This window comes from Schistocerca cancellata, chromosome 4, assembly GCF_023864275.1.
Source record: "Schistocerca cancellata isolate TAMUIC-IGC-003103 chromosome 4, iqSchCanc2.1, whole genome shotgun sequence".
Taxonomy (NCBI): Eukaryota; Metazoa; Arthropoda; class Insecta; order Orthoptera; family Acrididae; genus Schistocerca; species Schistocerca cancellata.
Genome location: NC_064629.1, coordinates 825,513,186 through 825,533,740, shown reverse-complemented (window position 1 = coordinate 825,533,740; position 20,555 = coordinate 825,513,186). Strand labels below are relative to the sequence as shown.

Here is a 20,555-nt window from a genome sequence, read left to right as displayed (position 1 = left end):
GTGAGATACCTACTTATATGAAGTTCGCTGCAGCCAAGATTTCAAGTCAGGAACATCATCTGCTCTAAGCAGCAGCAACTGATGAATATATGATGATTCATCGGTGTGACCACGAAGTGCTATTCCTTGCTGACTTAAAAAGTGGAGGGGCGTTATTATGTTTCAAATCGCTTTGCGTGCATTTTTCATACCTTCTAATTTATGTGCTGAGATAAGGGATGACACATTGGCACCCTGTTTCGTAGTTGCCGGAGCAGTCACGGACGAACGGTGAAGTGAACATTTTTCATGAACTCTGAAACATTTAACTGCCTTTTGCCACCGGGCAAATCCATTTCGAACAAATGCAATACGCGAATCCCTGTCTGTAGAAGTAGCAGTTGCCGACGGAAGAACTATACTGGAATCAAAAGCTTTTTTTTACACACACTACAGAACACTTTGTCCAATTCTCTTTATCGTAATAAATCCAAGGAAATGTGTTTTTCCATCCTTCATGGTATGACCTGCCCGATGATTTCTTGACATTTCTTGCTGAAGTGCTACAGAAACGCAGAAAACACATTCTCAGGTTCCTTGTTTTTTGGCTGAACATGCTTTTCACTATTGTCGGAGTTCGTAATATCCACCCGCGATGATGACGACAAACATATGTCAAATTTATCAATAACGACCAGGAAATTCGAAAGTATGTATAGAAGCAATACTCAGTACTGTGTTTCAGATTTCCGCAAGCGTCCGGTAATCCCGCAACGTATGAAAACCGCGAAAATTTTTGCCCGGCGAAGAGCTTTTGCTCCACTCATCCCGCAGCAGAACCGCTTCTTTGTACTAGTTATTAATGCGGTAGCACCCGTTCAATCTACAATATAAGCTCCCGCGTCCTTCAAAGCCGCTGTCTTAACAAACAAAACATAACTATAAAGATTACGTGAAACAATTTCACTTAAATCTTAAACAACACCCTGCTATGTTTAAAAAAATAACTATTTAAGTAGTCTATCAATTCGCTTCTCCCCATAAACACGCCCGTTGCTAACTAGATAGACCGATGGTGCAGGACCACATTCCAGATGATGTGTGGTCGCCATGATGGAATAGCAACAGGCGTAATCTACTAAAGATTGTGAGTGCTCTCCACAGTAGCCAATACCTCACAGAAGTAATGGAAGCTTTCGTATCATTATTTTATCAGAGTTTGTGACCAACTGGAAGTACACCGATGAATCGAAATACTGTATTTTAGAACAGTTGGACGTATCGTAGCGTGGCATTTGTAAGTAAATATGAAAGCAAGCCGAAAGGGTGGGATTCCATACACAGTATAGTGCGACTGTTATTCTGGGGAGTTCCTTTGACGTATTTAGAGAAAGGCAAGAAACAGGGGGGTGGGGGGGTGCTTGATTGCCTGCGCACAAAGACATTTGAAACAAACAGATATGTTTCAGAGGTCAGAAATTTTTTGATAAAGGCAAGAGAGAAACATTTGTTTTATTTTATTTTTATGCGACTAAAACTTTTATGAGTGCAGCGCACTCACAAGATAATGTATGTGGGTGTTCGAGCCTCGATGCACCCACGTAGTCGGTGCGTATACCACGAACTAACCATTTTTGTTGCTTTTGCTCCATCTTGGGAAACCCAAACAGTTGCTGTTTAGTTTCCTGTTCCTACGAATATATCCAAGTTTCGTCTCGTGTTGTATACAGAGTTTAGATTTCTTCGGTAGAATTTTTTGAGTATTTCCTTACGCCAGTTGTGACAAATGTGTTTTTAAGATTCGGTTCGACTGTGTCGAATCCATCGGGAACGATCTTTTTCGCAGCTCAATGTTGTTACACCTAAATAACCACTAATTTGCCGGTAACTTCCTTATACACTGAAACGCCAAAGAAACTGCTACAGTCATGCGTCTTCAAATACAGAGATATGTAAACAGGGAGAATACGACGTTGCGGTCGGCAACGCCTATATAAGACAAGTGTCTGGTCAGGTTGTTAGATCAGTTACTGCTGCTACAATGACAAGTTATCAAGATTTAAGTGAGTTTGAACGTGGTCTACTGTACCCTTGATGATTGCATGACACAGAGCTGTACGCCTTGCCTGGGCCTGTCAATACCGACATTGGACTGCTGATGACTGGAAACACGTTGCCTGGTCGGACGAGTCTCGTTTCAAATTGTATCGAGCGGATGGGCGTGTACGGGTATGGAGACAATCTCATCAATCCATGGACCTTACATGTGAGCAGGGGCTATTCTAGCTGGTGGAGGCTCTGTAATGGTGTGGGGCGTGTGCAGTTGGAGTGATATGGGGCCCCTGGTACGTTTAGATACGATTCTGACAGGTGACACGTACGTAAGGATCCTGTCTGATAATCTACATCCATTCATGTCCATTGTGCATTCCGACGGTCTTGGGCAATTCCAGCAGGGCAATGCGACACCCTTCACGTCCAGAATTGCTACATAGTGGCTCCAGGAACAGACTTCCGACTTTAAACAATTTCGCTGGCCACCAGACTCACCATACATGATCATTATTAAGCATATCTGGGATGCATTGCAACGTGCTGTTCATAAGAGATCTCAACCCTTCGTACTCTTACGGATTTATGGACAACCCTGCTGGATTCATGGTGTCAGTTCCCTGCTGCACTACTCCAGACATTAGTCGAGTCATGCCTCGTCATGTTGCGGCACTTCTGCTTGCTCGCGGGGGCCGTACACGATATTAGGCAAGTGTACCAGTTTCTTTGGCTCTTCAGTGTATAATTACCTGTACAAACTGACAGGATAATATTAACCCCTTGCTGTTTCATGCGCCGGAAGAACGGCTGTCGGTAGGTCTTTGTCTGAGCCCAAATTAAACTAACACTATAGTTATGGATATCGCGGAATAAGTCTGTGCGAGGGAGCAATATGTTCCTTGACCCGTCCTGGAAAGCGTGATGCACAATGTCTTTCCTGTAGAGACTCCCTCAGTAGCTTGCTGAGTGTTGCTGCGCGTTGACTCAATCAGATGTGTGACGCATCGCCCAGCGCTTCTTTAAGTCGTCCTTGTCTCTTTCGTAACAGCAATTTGGAAGGGTTCCAGAGAGATGAATAACACACGTCACTTATAAAGAGTTCTATAACGGATCTCTTCGTAGATGCAGTGTGAAATCTCAGGATTCTTATAATGAATCTCAGACTGTCATCTGATTACCCCCAAACTGAATCCATAAATATTACGAAATTGGATGTACGTATATTTGCATGTATGTATGTTGCATATCTGTTCCTAAACCACTGGACAGATTTAAACTAAAATTGGTATACATATCACGTACTGTCCGCAAAGAATCGCTATGGAGGTAAGAACCAACTACTTATCAAAAGGGGTGGGGTGGGAGTCAGGGGGGAAAAAAGCAACGTAGCCCACGACACGCGAATACCCTTATCCATAATTTGAGAATGTCTTAGTGTCTTGTAACAAACTTTACACACAATTTTTAACCTGTAAGAAACTTTTTGTCGTAGAAACCCTCACAAAATGATGAAAGGTAAAAAGTTCGTCGCTTACAGCATTTTCGATGTTCATGCTGTAAAACTGCCGCAAAAACCACGACGTTTAAATTTGTTACTTCTTTACTACTAAATTTATTCCATTCACATTTTGCTGACAGTGTTCACGTATACCACTGAATGTACCAGCAAATTTTAATCGTTGTACTACAATAGTTCAGAAAAGATGACGTCATAAACACTGAGATGCGTGAAAAACTGCCGCATCATGCAAGACGCTTTAATTTATTACTTCGTTACTAATAACTCTATAAGTAGCACATTTTGCAGTTAGTATTCACATATTTCGCTGAATGTACCTACAAAAATATATCACTGAACGACGAATAGCTCAGGAGACATGACGTCAAATATCGAGATGTGTGAAAAACTGTGGCGTCATGCATGGCGTTATAATGTATTGCGTCTTTACTAGTAACTCTATTCACAAAAAAAACTAAAAAATTGCGAATGGTAGTCACATATACCACTCGATGTGCCTGCAAAATTATATCATTGTACGACATATACAGGGTGAAAAGTATTTAAACCAACAAGCTCTGGGAGGTTGTAGGGGACATCAAAACAAATATTTTTCCCTAATGCCATTTCTTCCTATGAGGAGTGTTTAAACTGGTAGAGAAAGATTTCTCTGGCGGCAAATTAATTAAACCAACAAACACTTTTCCATTTTTTTATGACCAAGAGACAACACATTAACACAACCCAATTTCAATTATAGTAGATTTACAAAGGTTACACCATCGGATCATGTTCTGTCTGACACGGGCAAAAACTCCAGGACTATCCTGAATTGTTCCTGCTGCTGCTACTATCCGGGCAACCAGATCCTCTTCTGATGCAACAGGAGTTGCGTAAACAAGGTTGGGCATCTCTTCCCACACAAAAAATCCAGAGGGTACATATCTGGGGATCGAGCAGGCCATGGTACAGGACCACCTCCACCAATCCACGTATCTGGGAACCGTCGGTCGAGGAATCGACGCACACGACGACTGAAATGTGCCGGCGCCCCGTCATGTTGGAACCACGTTGTCTTGTAGGGAGCGGGACGTCTTCCAGCAATGCTGGCAATGCTCTGGTGATAAAATTGTAATAGTGCCTGGCATTTAATGGCCTAGGTAGCAGATACGGCCCAATTAAACAGACCCCAACAACACCGACCCACACATTAACGAAGAACCACATTTGATGAGCGCTAGTAACTGTGGCATGTGGGTTATCCTCACTCCAAACATGTGGATTGTGCATGTTGAAGACTCCATAAAGCCCGAACGTTGCTTCATCGGTAAACAACAAAGAGAATGGAAGTGTAGGATGCATTTCACACTGTTCCAGGTACCACTGTGAAAACTGTGCTCTGGGTGGATAATCAACTGGTTCCAGGTTGTGGACACGCTGTAAGTGAAATGGACGTAACAATAGCTCTCGAAGGACTGTTCTTACATTCATCTGATTCGTCCCCATGTTACGTGCAATTGCACGAGTGCTGACTGAAGGATACCGCTCCACATACTGCAAGACAGCTTCGTCAAATTGCAGCGTTGTTACCGTACGACGGCGTCCATGTCCAGGTAATCTGCTAAATGACCAGGTCTCACGCAGACGTTGGTACACAGCAGCAAAGGTTGTATGATGTGCGATACGGCGATTAGGATATTGTTGTTGATAAACCCGCTGTGCAGCTCGTCCGTTGTGGTGCGCTACGTAGTACGCACCAACCATATCAGTGTACTGACACCAGGTGTATCGCTCCATTAGTCAACAGAGACAATGCACTACTACACTGGTGGACAGCAGTTGCCTACAACTGAAGAGCGTAATACGCCCTCTAACAACTGAAGAGCGTAATACGGCCTCCTCCGGTTTAAATAATCCTCATAGGAAAAAATTACATTCGGGAAAAGTACTTGTTTTGATGTCCCCAACAACCTCCCAGAGTTTGTCGGTTTAAATATTTTTCACCCTGTAGTTCAAGAGATGCGACGTCACATGCATTGAGCTGCGTGAAAATGAAACTGCAGGGTGAGACTCGCTAGAAATAAAAGTGAAATATGTGTACGAACACATGTTAAATATGTTAAATGTATGTGAATATATTAGACATGTGTGTTCGCGGACAAAGCCACGGATAAAAAGCTCATCCTAAACCCTTGGAACGATTTCAACCAAATGTGGTACACATATTAGTTAAGATTTGGAAAGAAATACTGTTGAGGTAAGAACCACCAGTCTGGTATTGGGGTGATGGTGATAATGCGAAGAGAGAACGGGGAGAGGAGGCTGACAGGCAGAGAGGGGAAGGAAGAGATGGACACAGACAGAGGGAGAAGGAAGTGAACAGAGAAAGGAAAGAGTGGGAGACGACATGGAGAGGGGAGGAGGAAATGGACAGAGAAGGACGACAGAGAAGAAGAAGGACAGAAGGGGGGAAGAAGAGATGGACAAAGAGAGTTGGAAGGAGAAGATGGAATTAGAGGGGGAAAGAAGAGATGGACAGATAGGTAAGGAGCAGGTGGACAGAGGAGAGAGGAGCAGGTGGACTGAGAGAGGGAGGGAAGAGATGGACAGAGAGAGGGGCAGGTTGAGAGAGGACGTGGACAGATAGAGAGGGTGGGGGAGATGGAGGGAGAGGGATGGAGGAAGAGATGGAATGAGATAGGGACAAGGATGAGATGGACTAGTAGAAGACTGAAATATATACTTATCCGTGCAATGCTGGGTATTCAGCTAGTATGAATATATTTTTTGGCGTCTAATATGGGTGTGTTGCGGTTCTGAGTCCTCCATCTGACTTTAATTTGCATATTTTATTTGGATTTAAATTTGCTTTATCTCATAATGACAAAATAAGCCCACACCAATACCGCATTCACTGATGAGATTGGTGGAGGGGCGTGGGGCATGCTACCCTGCACTCCTAATGAATCTCCTTTCCTATTGCCTTCCTCTGAGCTATAGGGAAGGGCGGGCATGAAACCTGGCCCTGGCATTTTGCTCACACCCCTCAAATAGCACCAAGGTGACCCACTACATTCGACGGACGGATTATCATCAACAGTGTCACAGATTAAATACATATAAACTACTGTTCGTGAAAATTGCAACACCACAAATAAGATGACAATGAAATTTATTCTTCAGAGTAGCTGAGTACCCAGTATTGTCAGGGTATGTGTGTTTTCGAATCTTCTATTTGTCGATCTTCTTCTTCATCCCTTCTCTGTCCATCTCCTCCTTCATCCCTTCTCTGTCCATCTCCTCCTTCACGCTCTCTCTCTGTCCACCTCCTCAGCCCCCATTCTCTTTCCATATCCTCCTCCCCTTCTCTCTACCCATCTCTTCCTAGCCCCCTCTCTGTCCATCTGCTCCTGCTCCTCACTCCTCTCCCTGTCGATTTGCTCCTCCTCCCACTTTTCAGCTGTTCCTTATCTCTTTGTCCATCTCGTACTCTCTCTTTCTCTCTCTGTACATCTCCTCCTTCATCCTATCTCTCTGTCCACCTCCTCAACCCCATTCTCTTTCCATCTCCTCCTACCCTTCTTTCTGTTCAATTCCTCCTCCCCCTTCTCTCTGTCCATCTGCTCCTCTCATCTTCCTCTGTCCATTTTTTTCTCTCCATCTCTCTATCCATCTCCTCCTCCCCCATCTCTCTATCTATCTCTGCTTCCCCATGTCTCTGCCAATTTCTTCCTCTTCCCTTTCTCTGTCCAGCTACTCCTCTCCCCTCTCTCTCTCCATTTCCCCGCCCCCCTCTCTGTCTGTCTCCTCCTCCCTGTTACTGTGCCCATCTCCTCCTTCCCCTCTCTGTCTGTTCATCTCCTCCTTTCCCTTCTCTCTCCAGATTATCATCCTCACCGCAATAGGAGGCTGTTGGTTCTTACCCCACAGTATTTCTTTCAAGATTGTAACTAATATGTGTACCAAATTTGGCTGAAATCGTTCATTAATTTAGGATGAGAATTTTACCCATGGCCTTGCCCACTTACACACGTGTCAAACATCATTCACATATATTTAACATATTCCACACGTATTTGTACGCATATTTCACCTGTAGCTCTAGTTAATTTCGCCCTGCATTATCATTTTCATGTAGCTCTATGTTTATGACCTCGTATCTCCTGAACTATGTGTCGTACAATGATATAATTTTGCTGGTACATTCAGTGGCATATGTGTATACTCTCTGTAAAATATGTCGCGGATACAGCTATTAGTAAAGAAGTAATAAATTAAAAGTTCATACTTCAAACAGCTGTTTTACCTTATGAAAAGCGCAAATGTAGTAAACGATAAGCCTTTTTTCTTTCATCATTTTGATGAGTTTGTTAGCGAGAAAAAGGCTTTAAAGGTTTGAAATTATGTGTAAATTTTGTTGCAACTCACTAAGTGCTCTCATTCTCAAATACTGGATGACTAAGCAGGGATATTCGCGCGTTGTGGGCTAAGCTGCTTTTCCACCCCAAGCCACCACCCCTTTGATACGTTTTACACTGAAGCGCCAAAGAAACTGGTATATGCATGGGTATTCAAATACAGACACATGTAAACAGTCAGAGTATGGCACTGCCGTCGACAACCCCTATACAAGAAAACAAGTCTCTGGCGCCGTTGTTAGATCGTTACTGCTGCTACAACACAGGTTATCAAGAGTTAAGTGGGTTTGAATGTGGTGCTATAATCGGCGCACGAGCGATGGGACACAACATCTCCGACGTAGCGATGAAGTGGTGATTTTCCCGTACGACCATCTCACAAGAGTACTGTGAATATCAGGAATCCGGTAAAACATCAAATCTCAGACATCGCTGCAGTCGAAAAAAGATCCTGCAAGAACAGGACCAACGACGACCGAAGAGAATCGTTCAACGTGACGGAAGTGCAGCCCTTCCGCAGATTGCCGCAAATTCCGATGTTGGGCCATAAATAAGTGTCAACATGCGAACCATTTAACGAAACATCACCGATATGGGCTTTCGGAGCAGAAGACCCACTCCTGTACCCCTGATGACTGCACGACACAAAGCTTTACGCCTCGCCTGGGTCCGTCAACATTGACGTCGGACCGTTGATGACTGGAAACATGTTTCTTGGTCGGACGAGTCACATTTCAAATTATGTCGAGGGGGCGAGCGTGTACGGGTATAGAGACAACCCCATGAATCCCTGGATCCTGCATGTCAGCAGGGGACTGTTCAGGCTGGTGGAGGCTCTGTAATGGTGTGGGGTGTGTGCCGTTGGAGTGATATGGGACCGCTGATACGTCTAGATTCGACTCTGACAGGTGACACGTACGTACGCATCCTTTCTGATCACCTGCATCCATACATGTCCTTTGTGCATTCCTACTGACTTGGGCAATTCCAGCAGGACAATGCGACACCCCATACGTCCAGAATTGCTACAGAGTGGCTTCAGGAACACTCTTCCGAGTTTAAACAATTCCACTGGTCACCAAACTCCCCAGGCATGGACATTATTGAGCATATCTGGGATGCATTGCAACGTGCTGTTCAGAAGGGATCTCCTCCCCCTCGTACTCTTACGGATTTGTAGAAAGCACTGCAGGATTCATGATGTCAGTTTCCTGCAGCACTACTTCCGTCATTAGTCGAGTCCATGCCACGTCGTATTACGGCACTTCTGCGTGCTCGCGCGGCCCTGTGTGATATTAGGCAGTTGTACCAGTTTCTTTGGCTCTTCAGTGTAAGTGGTTCTTATCTCCACAGTGTTTCTTTCCAGACAATAAGTGGTATGTGTACCAAGTTTGGTTGACACCAGTCCAGTGGTTTAGGAGGAAATGTAAAACATACATATGTACGTATAGACGTACGTATATGTACACAGACGTGTGTATATGTACATATATACGTACGTCTATTTTTATAATATGTATGGATTAGGAACATGATAATACATAGATGAATATAATTACAGAACTGTATATCCGCTTTGCTATGAGTATTGTGGACGGTGTGAGGGCTGCCACTAGCTGCAATCAGAAACTGCAGACGTCATGATATAGAATCAAAGAGGACCAGCCAGGTGAATGGTAAGCCAGGATCTCAGTCTTACACAACATTCTTCGAAGAAGTCTTGCAAATACTTCGCTGCATGTGGATGGGCTTTCCCGGGTTCGATTCCCGGCGGGGTCAGGGATTTTCTCTGCCTCGTGATGACTGGGTGTTGTGTGATGTCCTTAGGTTAGTTAGGTTTAACTAGTTCTAAGTTCTAGGGGACTGATGACCATAGATGTTAAGCCCCATAGTGCTCAGAGCCATTTGAACCTTTTTTGGATGGGCTTTGCCCTTGCCTCGATGTCTAAAACCTCCATGATGTCGCTGTTGCTGCTCAGATTGCCTTCAATATCTACGAGGCGAGATCACAAGTTACAGCCTGTGGCGGCGCAAACCATCTCACTGGGCACTTGTCCAATATGTCGCTCACAATGCATTCTTCCCGACTGCGTTCACCACTGTAGCGTCTAACACGTACGCGGCCATCACTGTACGATAAGTTGGAGCGAGATTCGTCCGGAAACACTACATTTTGCCGCTGAGCACGCCAATGACGGCGTTCATAAGCCCATATTAGGCTGGGATGTAGGTGGTTACTGGTCGGTGGAAGTAGACACAACGGCATGCATGGCACCAGTCCGGTCCTCAGCAGACGGCGGTGAATCGTAGACGTAGACACGTCGACACCCGCTGCAGTTCTCCAACATCGAGCCACCATTGTGAACTAAATTGTTCTGTCGGTTACGGTCGTGCGGAAAAATGGACGGTCAACACGCGCTGCCTCGTAGGCTACGGATGGGGTCACATTGTGTGGTCAGGTACCACATCAGCGTCACTGTCGTAGCAGCCTGTGCTGCTCGAGCTGCAATGTCACGGAGCTGCAAATCAATTTAACGGTGCTATCTTTCTGCCCTATTCGTACTCATTCACATGGTGACATTATGCCCTTTGATGTCGGCGAGGCACACCGGGACTCGCTTGCACGTTTCCACTTCCGTTGGCGGCTCAGGGCGGACTGAAGCGTCGATTAAGACTGACGTGTCCCGTCAAGAGGGCGCTGCTGGGCCAACGTGCTCGCCATCTCTCTGCAATCTTAATCTGCCTTTATGTAAAGACAAACTAGAAGTGAATTCATTGTAACCTGGACAGCACAAATTTCGCATTCACGTCACACTGCGACTATCAATACTCGTGGTTCTGTGACACTGTCTTACATAATGATTTACAAAGTCAACGGAAGTAATGGGTGCAGCATTCTGCCACGTTTTCATTGTGAGAAACACAGTTGCTCGCATAGTCATGGAAGTGAAAAGTGGAATTTTAAGGGTATCCTTTCACAGCCACTATTAGTCATCTCTGAGGAGAAAGAAGGCAGAAGAGTAAGACAGGCATCACGGTCAAGGTGCACGCCAAGAAATTCGAAAATGCATCGTTGTCTTTGCAGCTGTATTTTTCGGTTGGTCAGCTGTAACACGGCGGTGCAACAACTATTTTACGTACCTACCACGCAAAGTTTATTGTTTCAGTCGAAAATAGATCACAATTAGCATCTTCTTGTGTGATGTTTACGTTTAGTGACAGGTATATACACTCCTGGAAATTGAAATAAGAACACCGTGAATTCATTGTCCCAGGAAGGGGAAACTTTATTGACACATTCCTGGGGTCAGATACATCACATGATCACACTGACAGAACCACAGGCACATAGACACAGGCAACAGAGCATGCACAATGTCGGCACTAGTACAGTGTATATCCACCTTTCGCAGCAATGCGGGCTGCTATTCTCCCATGGAGACGATCGTAGAGATGCTGGATGTAGTCCTGTGGAACGGCTTGCCATGCCATTTCCACCTGGCGCCTCAGTTGGACCAGCGTTCGTGCTGGACGTGCAGACCGCGTGAGACGACGCTTCATCCAGTCCCAAACATGCTCAATGGGGGACAGATCCGGAGATCTTGCTGGCCAGGGTAGTTGACTTACACCTTCTAGAGCACGTTGGGTGGCACGGGATACATGCGGACGTGCATTGTCCTGTTGGAACAGCAAGTTCCCTTGCCGGTCTAGGAATGGTAGAACGATGGGTTCGATGACGGTTTGGATGTACCGTGCACTATTCAGTGTCCCCTCGACGATCACCAGTGGTGTACGGCCAGTGTAGGAGATCGCTCCCCACACCATGATGCCGGGTGTTGGCCCTGTGTGCCTCGGTCGTATGCAGTCCTGATTGTGGCGCTCACCTGCATGGCGCCAAACACGCATACGACCATCATTGGCACCAAGGCAGAAGCGACTCTCATCGCTGAAGACGACACGTCTCCATTCGTCCCTCCATTCACGCCTGTCGCGACACCACTGGAGGCGGGCTGCACGATGTTGGGGCGTGAGCGGAAGACGGCCTAACGGTGTGCGGGACCGTAGCCCAGCTTCATGGAGACGGTTGCGAATGGTCCTCGCCAATACCCCAGGAGCAACAGTGTCCCTAATTTGCTGGGAAGTGGCGGTGCGGTCCCCTACGGCACTGCGTAGGATCCTACGGTCTTGGCGTGCATCCGTGCGTCGCTGCGGTCCGGTCCCAGGTCGACGGGCACGTGCACCTTCCGCCGACCACTGGCGACAACATCGATGTACTGTGGAGACCTCACGCCCCACGTGTTGAGCAATTCGGCGGTACGTCCACCCGGCCTCCCGCATGCCCACTATACGCCCTCGCTCAAAGTCCGTCAACTGCACATACGGTTCACGTCCACGCTGTCGCGGCATGCTACCAGTGTTAAAGACTGCGATGGAGCTCCGTATGCCACGGCAAACTGGCTGACACTGACGGCGGCGGTGCACAAATGCTGCGCAGCTAGCGCCATTCGACGGCCAACACCGCGGTTCCTGGTGTGTCCGCTGTGCCGTGCGTGTGATCATTGCTTGTACAGCCCTCTCGCAGTGTCCGGAGCAAGTATGGTGGGTCTGACACACCGGTGTCAATGTGTTCTTTTTTCCATTTCCAGGAGTGTATAAAGAAGAACAGTACATAAACTTTTGGCATATATGAAATTAATTATTTGCTTTCTTTTTTAATGTTAACGTACGAAGTTTTACGGTAGTGTACATGGACTGTGAAATTTCCGGGATAAATAGAACAAGTAAAAATAAACATTTTGGCATACTTATGAAGGGTGTCCAGATCTACGATAAACCGAATTGCAACATAGCCACCACAAACTTTGGTTACATTGCATTATTTGTGTGCTAGGGCTATCCATTTCCCTCTGCATCTCAAATCATTCCTTGATGGACGGAGCGACGTAAAAGAATTTGTCAGCTGATGGTTATCAATGCCGGCAGTAATTTTCTGAGAGCTGGGTGTATCAAAAGTGGTAGAGAGAGAGATAGAGAGAGAGAGAGAGAGAGAGAGAGAGAGAGAGAGACAGACAGACAGACAGACAGGCAGGCAGAGAGAGAGAGAGAAAACTGTTTGCAGTTCCCACATCCAAAACTTAAAAGAGTTTCAGTTTTTAGATTTTATACATCTTTTCATCAACCCATAGGTAGAGAAACCTTAAAAAAAAATAGAGACTTCAAGGAAGATTACTTGCGGCGATAACGAAATATTGCTTCAAAAAATTGCCGAAGAGGCTGAAATGTCCGCCTTAATTTCTATATCAGAAGTGTGGAAACCTCTGCAGTCGATGTCGAATTACAGTGTGGAACGGTTAGACACATAATGGCAGCCTGTATGCGAGTTTAATGCTCGAATAATAAACAGATCTTCAGACAAAAATGGTTCAAATGGCTCTGAGCACTATGGGACTTAACATCTATGGTCATCAGTCCCCTAGAACTTAGAACTACTTAAACCTAACTAACCTAAGGACAGCACACAACACCCATTCATCACGAGTCAGAGAAAATCCCTGACCCCGCCGGGAATCGAACCCGGAAACCTGGGCGTGGGAAGCGAGAACGCTACCGCACGACCCCGAGCTGCTGACGATCTTCAGACATTTTGAAAAAAAAAATGGTTACTTTAAAATATTACAAAATCCTCCTTAAAACAACATGTCCTATAGTCCCTAAATAGTAAGTTTACTCTTAGAGTAAAGGTCTGTTTCTGTTATTATCGTGCTGAACCTCCTACACATTTTCTTTGCCTAGTTTAGATCTTTGCTTGATAGGAAATGAATGATATATTTGCTTACTGGATGCTCTTTGCAGCCGGCCGCGGTGGAAGTCCGCTGTTAGCAGCGGTGGGGCAAGGTCGTCGTGCCTGTGTCCCCCTGTTAGCGTACCGCGCGCGCGAGTGTTTACAGTTTACCTTCCGCTGCGGCGAGTGACACGCGTCCGTGTCTCGGTAGTGCCATGGCGCACTCGTATCGCAAGTCCACCATTAAGATCACATTTCAAGCGGACTATGCAAGACCTCGAGCACTTGACATTGAACGTTTCATCCGGGAAGAACTTCATATTGCACCTCAAGACATCATTGGGATCCACTTTTCTATAACACAAAGTGTCGTCTACATAAAAATGATCAATGACAAGGCGTGCACTGATGTTGTATGCCGACACGCTCATGGACTTAAATTTAAGCATTCTGATGGTCACATAGGAACTGTCACGATCGACCACGCTGGATTAGGTCTTCGCACTCTGAGGGTCTTCGAGCTGCCATTCGAAGTCCCGCCAGATGTTGTGATGACAGCTTTCAAACCATACGGCCACGTGCTAAGCCACTTGGCTGAAAAATGGCAAACGTTTGAAACGTATCCCGTCTTAAATGGAGTGCGACAAATTAAGATTGAATTGACGAAGCATGTGCCATCCTATTTAGTAATTGGCGGCTGCAGAGCCATTGTTATGTACGACGGACAACCGCGTACTTGCGCCGGCTGTGGCCAGGAAGGACATGTCCGATCGGCCTGCATTCAACGCCGACTGACTCAGACACCGGTTGGTGAAGTTCCATCCCCGGCGCCGCCTACTTCACTTCCCATCACGTATGCATCGGCTGCAACCGCAACAGCTGTTCCTGCCCAGGATCGTACCCCCTTATTGCAGTCGGTGGTCGATGACAGTGTGGCGGACAGCATATCCCCCTCTACGACGTCATCGGCAGCCTTGCCTCAAGACGGTGATCAATTGTGCCACCAAGACGAGCCTAAAGAGAAGATGGAAGTAGAAACTGAAATTGTCCCGACCTCTGCCTTCCTACCAATGGAGACCGCATCAGATGATTGTCGCCCGCACTCTGACACAGAACAACATGTCCGGAAACAACGGTCCCCTCGAAAACGCAAGAAACGGCGCCATACGCCATCCGATGATTGCCTGCTTCGGATGTGTGACCCGGACGAACAATCGGCCTCGGACGACAATCAGGACTCTACCACCACAACTCACCCTTCCCGTCACGATGCTACGGCGGATACAATTTCTGAGTCTCAGTCTGACAACATCACTTCTGTTACTGAACATGCGCGCGAGCGCTCTACTGACAGCACTCATCAACAGTTACCAATTGCTGCATCTGATTCTTGGGCGGATGATGTCGAGGATGAGCCACAGCAACAGGAGGATGCCGAAGGCAGAGATGCTCCCGCGGCTGTACCCAGCACCGACCAACAACAGTGACTACGGCTGTATCGTCAGCCTCTGTGGGGCCGCCCCTGCCGCCCACACCTGGCCTCCTACACAACCCAGTTGCCAACCTGGCTGACCAAACGTACCGTCTAGCGACGATTAACATCAACAACATACGTGCCCGACATAAACTAAAGATGCTACAGGACCTGCTCAACGCAGCAGACATCGACATTGCGCTCCTTCAAGAGGTGTATGTCACAGACTTCAAGGGACCCTATGGCTACACGACTTGGGTCTCACATGCGTCTGCCAATGGCAGTGGTGTGGCGATCCTCCTCCGCGAAGGTATATCCGCAGAAGACGTCGAGTATCTCCCTGACGCCAGAGGCATGGCTCTTACTATCCAAGGAGTCAAACTTATTAACATCTATGCACCGTCAGGATCTGGTCGGCGTCGCGAACGATCCACCTTTTTCGCTCATACAATCACGCCCCTCTTTATGGGCCATCAGGACGCCTTGATAATGGGAGGGGACTTTAACTGTAGCCAAGCACCTAAGGATCAGTTACCACACCATTCTCCCTGCGCAGAACTTACGACAATTATAAATAATCTTCAATTGGTGGACTCGTGGGAACATGTTTGTGGCGATCGGCCCGGATTTACTCACTACACCAGCCATTCCTCCAGCCGCATCGACCGGATATACATCTCGCGCTCCATAGCTGTGGGGACAAGAGCTGCCGAAGTTTGGCCCACAGCTTTTTCTGACCACGAGGCCTACATCTGCGCTATTACCCTCGGCCGCCAGAAGGTATGGCACAGCCGTGGTCTTTGGAAGTTGAACGTCGCCCACCTCGCTTCTCAGGAATGCCGCCGCCTTATAGAGAACACGTGGGACTCATGTAGCCGCCGGCGTGGTACCTACCGGTCTACACTGTCGTGGTGGTTACTCTGCGCCAAACCAGCCCTCCGGAAGACCTTGATAGGCTACGGCCGAGATGTTGCAGCATGGAAGAGACATACCATGGACTTTTACTACAGCATCTTAAGAGAATGTACAACACTGCCGTACTCATCTGCACGGCAGGTGGCGGTGAACCGTGCCAAGGCACAGATCATCAGATTAACACGTTGCCACCTTGAGGGTGCGATCGTCAGAGCGCGCACTCAAGACAGAGTGGCCCAGGAGGAACCGTCTATGTACCACGTCATTGCAGAACGACGACGCCGACGCAGGACACTGATCCAAGCTATCACGACGGAAGACGGACGACGCCTTGATACCCAGCGCGACATAGGAAACGCCCTTCATGCTCACTACACTAGGCTATACTCGGAACGTCGACATCCCCCAGAGGTGATCGCCGAAGTCTCTCAACTCACTTATGGCTCGATCTCTCCGACAGCGGCGGCGGATTTGACAGCAGATGTAACGGAAGAGGAAATCATTGAAGCAATACAGGCTGGGGCTGCTCATAAGTCCCCGGGACCTGATGGCCTTCCTCTGGAATTTTACCGGACGTATCAACAATTGCTGGCACCAGCATGGACTGATATTTGCCGCGATCTTATGTCTCCCACGACGCAGATACCTGGGGCCTTCCTCGAAGGACTGATTGTGCCTATACACAAACCACGAGGCGGATCCAGGATCAGTGACTATCGGCCCTTGACCTTACTCAACAGTGACTTGAAGATTTTCACCCGGCTTCTGGCGGCACGCCTAAAGCGATCTGTACGATGTGTTGTGTCGCAGGACCAGGCATCGTTAGGTGGTGACCATAATATTCGCACTGCATTGTGCCGATATAGAGATATGATCGCGCTAGCCAAAGCTCGCCAACTGCCAGGAGTTTTGGCCTCACTTGACTTTAGCCAGGCCTTTGACAGAGTCGACCACACATTTTTGATGGAGGTACTGCGACACATGGGATATCCGGACGTCATAGTTAATGTACTGATGCGTCTCCTACGCGGCGCGACGTCCAAGGTGTTATATAATGGCCGTCTTACGCCGCCGGTACAGATCCAGCGATCGGTGCGACAAGGCTGCCCTCTTTCGGCGATATTGTACGCCCTCGTCTTGGAACCACTCCTCTGCGGCCTCCGACAACGCCTGACTGGAATATCCCTTGGTGGACACACTTTTTGCTGCACTGCCTATGCGGATGATCTGGTACTCCTTCTTCGCAATAATGACGAAGTTCGTGCAGCACTGGCGTGGGTGGCGACCTACGGCGCGGCATCGGGGAGCCATCTCAATCTCCACAAATCACACGCCCTGTCTATAGGCAGAGGCCTACCCGACGAGAGTGTCGCACCGCTAAGAATCAGTGACACAATCCGCTGTCTTGGCATCGATTTCGCATCTGATATGAAGCGTTCAACAGCCATTAACTACAGGCGTTTATTGAATCAGATGAGAGCAGGAATAAGTGACCACCGTCTGCGACATCTAGACCTCCTGCAACGGACACGATATGCTAACGTCTATTTGGCGTCACGTATCCCCCATTTTGCACAGATACTGCCCATACCACCTACCCTGGCTCACCGCATGTTGGCGGTATTGGGATTCTTTGTTAATACGGGCATGTTATTTAAGATTCGTTACGAGTCCCTAACCCTCCCGAGGAGCAGAGGGGGTTTAGGCCTTTGTCATGTTCAGAACAGAGCGAAGGCCCTGTTCGTCAGCTGTCACCTGCAACTGTGGCGACGAAGTCCGACGTGCCTCACAAGTCTTTTATTGGAGGCCTTACGACCAATCTCACTCGCACCCCCTGTGATGATATCGGACATCCCAGCACCTTTCTTCTACATTAGCCAGTTCTTCCTTGAATTAAGCTACATCCGCACCGCACTACTACCCACACGCTTGATGATGACGAGGGCGATATATGCTGCCATGCAAATGAACATGACGCCGAATGTGATTGAAAGCAAACACCCTGCTACAAAGTGGCGCGCTGTGTGGCAGGCAGTGAAAGCCACCACCCTTGATACTAACGTGCAATCTGCATGGTATGTAACTGTTAATGGGAAACAGTTGTGCCAGTCCCGCCTACATCACATCCACCTAGCTGATTCACCCTTGTCTGCCACATGCCAAGTGATTGACACGGATGAACATCGTTTCGAATGCGGGTCGGCAAAGGACGTTTGGTATTTGGTGCGTCAGATATTGGCTTTTCTCACACGCACGACTCCCGACAGGATAACTACCCGATCACTTCTTTTCCCCGATGAGATTTATTTCCCAAGAGCAAAAACGAACTCTGTGACGTGGATCAGCGGCCACGCTGTTCACTACCTCTTCGGTAATGGCGAAAAGACAGTACGCGATTTTTGGTATTACCTCAACGAACGGCATTGTGCGATCGTCAGGAACCCTAAATATAGGCAATATTTTTCTAATTTTCTTTGGAGCGCATTCCATAATCCGCCTCGCAGCTGGATTATCGATGACATGAGAAGATAACCATAGCACCTCTTCCCAATTCCTTTTTTATGAGATTTGAACAAACAACGGAAACAACACAGCAACGAGAAGACAGTCATCGAAAAATTCGCAGCGGGCTATAGTATGGAGCATCCTTTGTCGTAACGGGACGACTTCCTATTATTCTGTTTATGTAGCCGTGGAGGAACGGCCTTCCTTTCATCCATTTGTATAAAAATAAAATAACATAAAAAAAAAAAAAGCGGTTCTAGGCGCGCAGTCCGGAACCGCGCGACTGCTACGGTCGCAGGTTCGAATCCTGCGTCGGGCATGGATGTGTGTGATGTCCTTAGGTTAGTTAGGTTTAAGTAGTTCTAAGTTCTAGGGGACTGATGACCACAGATGTTAAGTCCCATAGTTCTCAGAGCCATTTGAACCATTTTTTTTGCTCTTTGCAGTGTAAACAAAAACATCAGATGTAAAGCACGTGAGTGAAACTCAAACTGACATGAAGAATATTATGATGTGTCTGTGGGTTCGAGAAAGTTATTTGAAATATGTGTGCTGTTTACACTGCAACTGCTAATACATTCCCCTGGAAAAGGATTAGGACCCATAGCAAGACTAAGCGCCATCCACGGGAACAAATGCAAGTCTGCACGACTGTTTCACCTTACATCTAACAAATACAGGCCACATTAGCGTGTTTTTACTATTGAAACAATATTTTAAGTGGCGCTAAATATTCAAACATTCTTGTGCTGTGCAGGACCGAACGATATGCTGCTGACGAAAGCCTTGATGCTATCGGAAACATTTGCAATCTGAAGATGGACATGATAGCATGCAATCGATTGTAGCACTGAAATTCAGCTTTTTTACAAGTATTTGTGGCTAAGTGCGTTCTTCATCACCAATCATTAACGGTCACGGAGTTCACGAGATGCAACATGGATAAAACAACATATACTGTATTTGCGATATCCGCATGAATTCATCGACAAATGAATGTTCATTTCATCACGATTCCCTATCATATCTCGCCACGAGTGTACTACAATGATTATCATTATTATTATTGTTTATTTCCAGAGAAACATGACTCATTGTAGCTATACAAATGTTCGGTTGAAGACTACAAAAAAAAAAGGCCGAGACTTCTAGTGTGACGCCTTAGCCGGTCGCTCTGTTGAACGGCGCGACCGGTGGCCGCTCTCGTAAAACTTTGAAGCTCGATTTCTCCAAAACGCCTGAGAAGCGTATCTTACTAGAGCAACATTTGTTACGTTAACATGGGAAAAGTCGCTCGCCTGACGGCTGTATGCTTCCCCTGTTAGAAAAGCGAGGGTTTTGCACGTGGTAGCTACTTTCCGGCTCCTTATACCTGCAAACACAGTTCAGTAGGAATACAGACACTGTTTCCGTGTGGGGTTTTGGGGTTTTGGTAGATTTCCTTCCATCGGTAGCCTGTCCAGGTGGCGCGTAGGGCAGTGCCTCTTAGATGTGGATGGCATCGAGGAAATGAAACACCCACGTCGGACTTTATGCAACTAGCCTGACAGTAGGTAACAGGACTTTTAGTACTTAATCAAGTTAAAGTCAGTACAGCTGTAGAACAAATACAGACAGGCGAAGATGACAATCATCGATCTGGCTCGCTTTCTGTGATTTGTAAAGCAAGGAGAAGCTACCAACATAATTTATTTCACTGTATAATACTTCCACTTCCACTAATAATGTTCCGCATTCATCTGTGCGATGTCATTAAAAACTAAAAGAGTCATCGCTGCATTAATAATTATAGAAAACGCACGGACTATCTGAAGAGACTGTCTGGTAAGTAAGGTCTGCTAGATGAATATCTACGATGGATCCATTCGGATCTCCGGCTGGGGATAGTCTCAGAGGCCTTTAATATTCGTTATAATCAAGACAACAAACTTA

The 20,555-nt window shown here is 46.9% G+C and overlaps 1 protein-coding gene across 1 annotated transcript in view; it reads left to right on the top strand.

Moving 5' to 3' along the window:
* LOC126183592 (osmotic avoidance abnormal protein 3) overlaps window positions 1-20,555 on the top strand; it is a 381,860-nt gene that overhangs the window by 119,656 nt on the left and 241,649 nt on the right. The window lies entirely within an intron of this gene.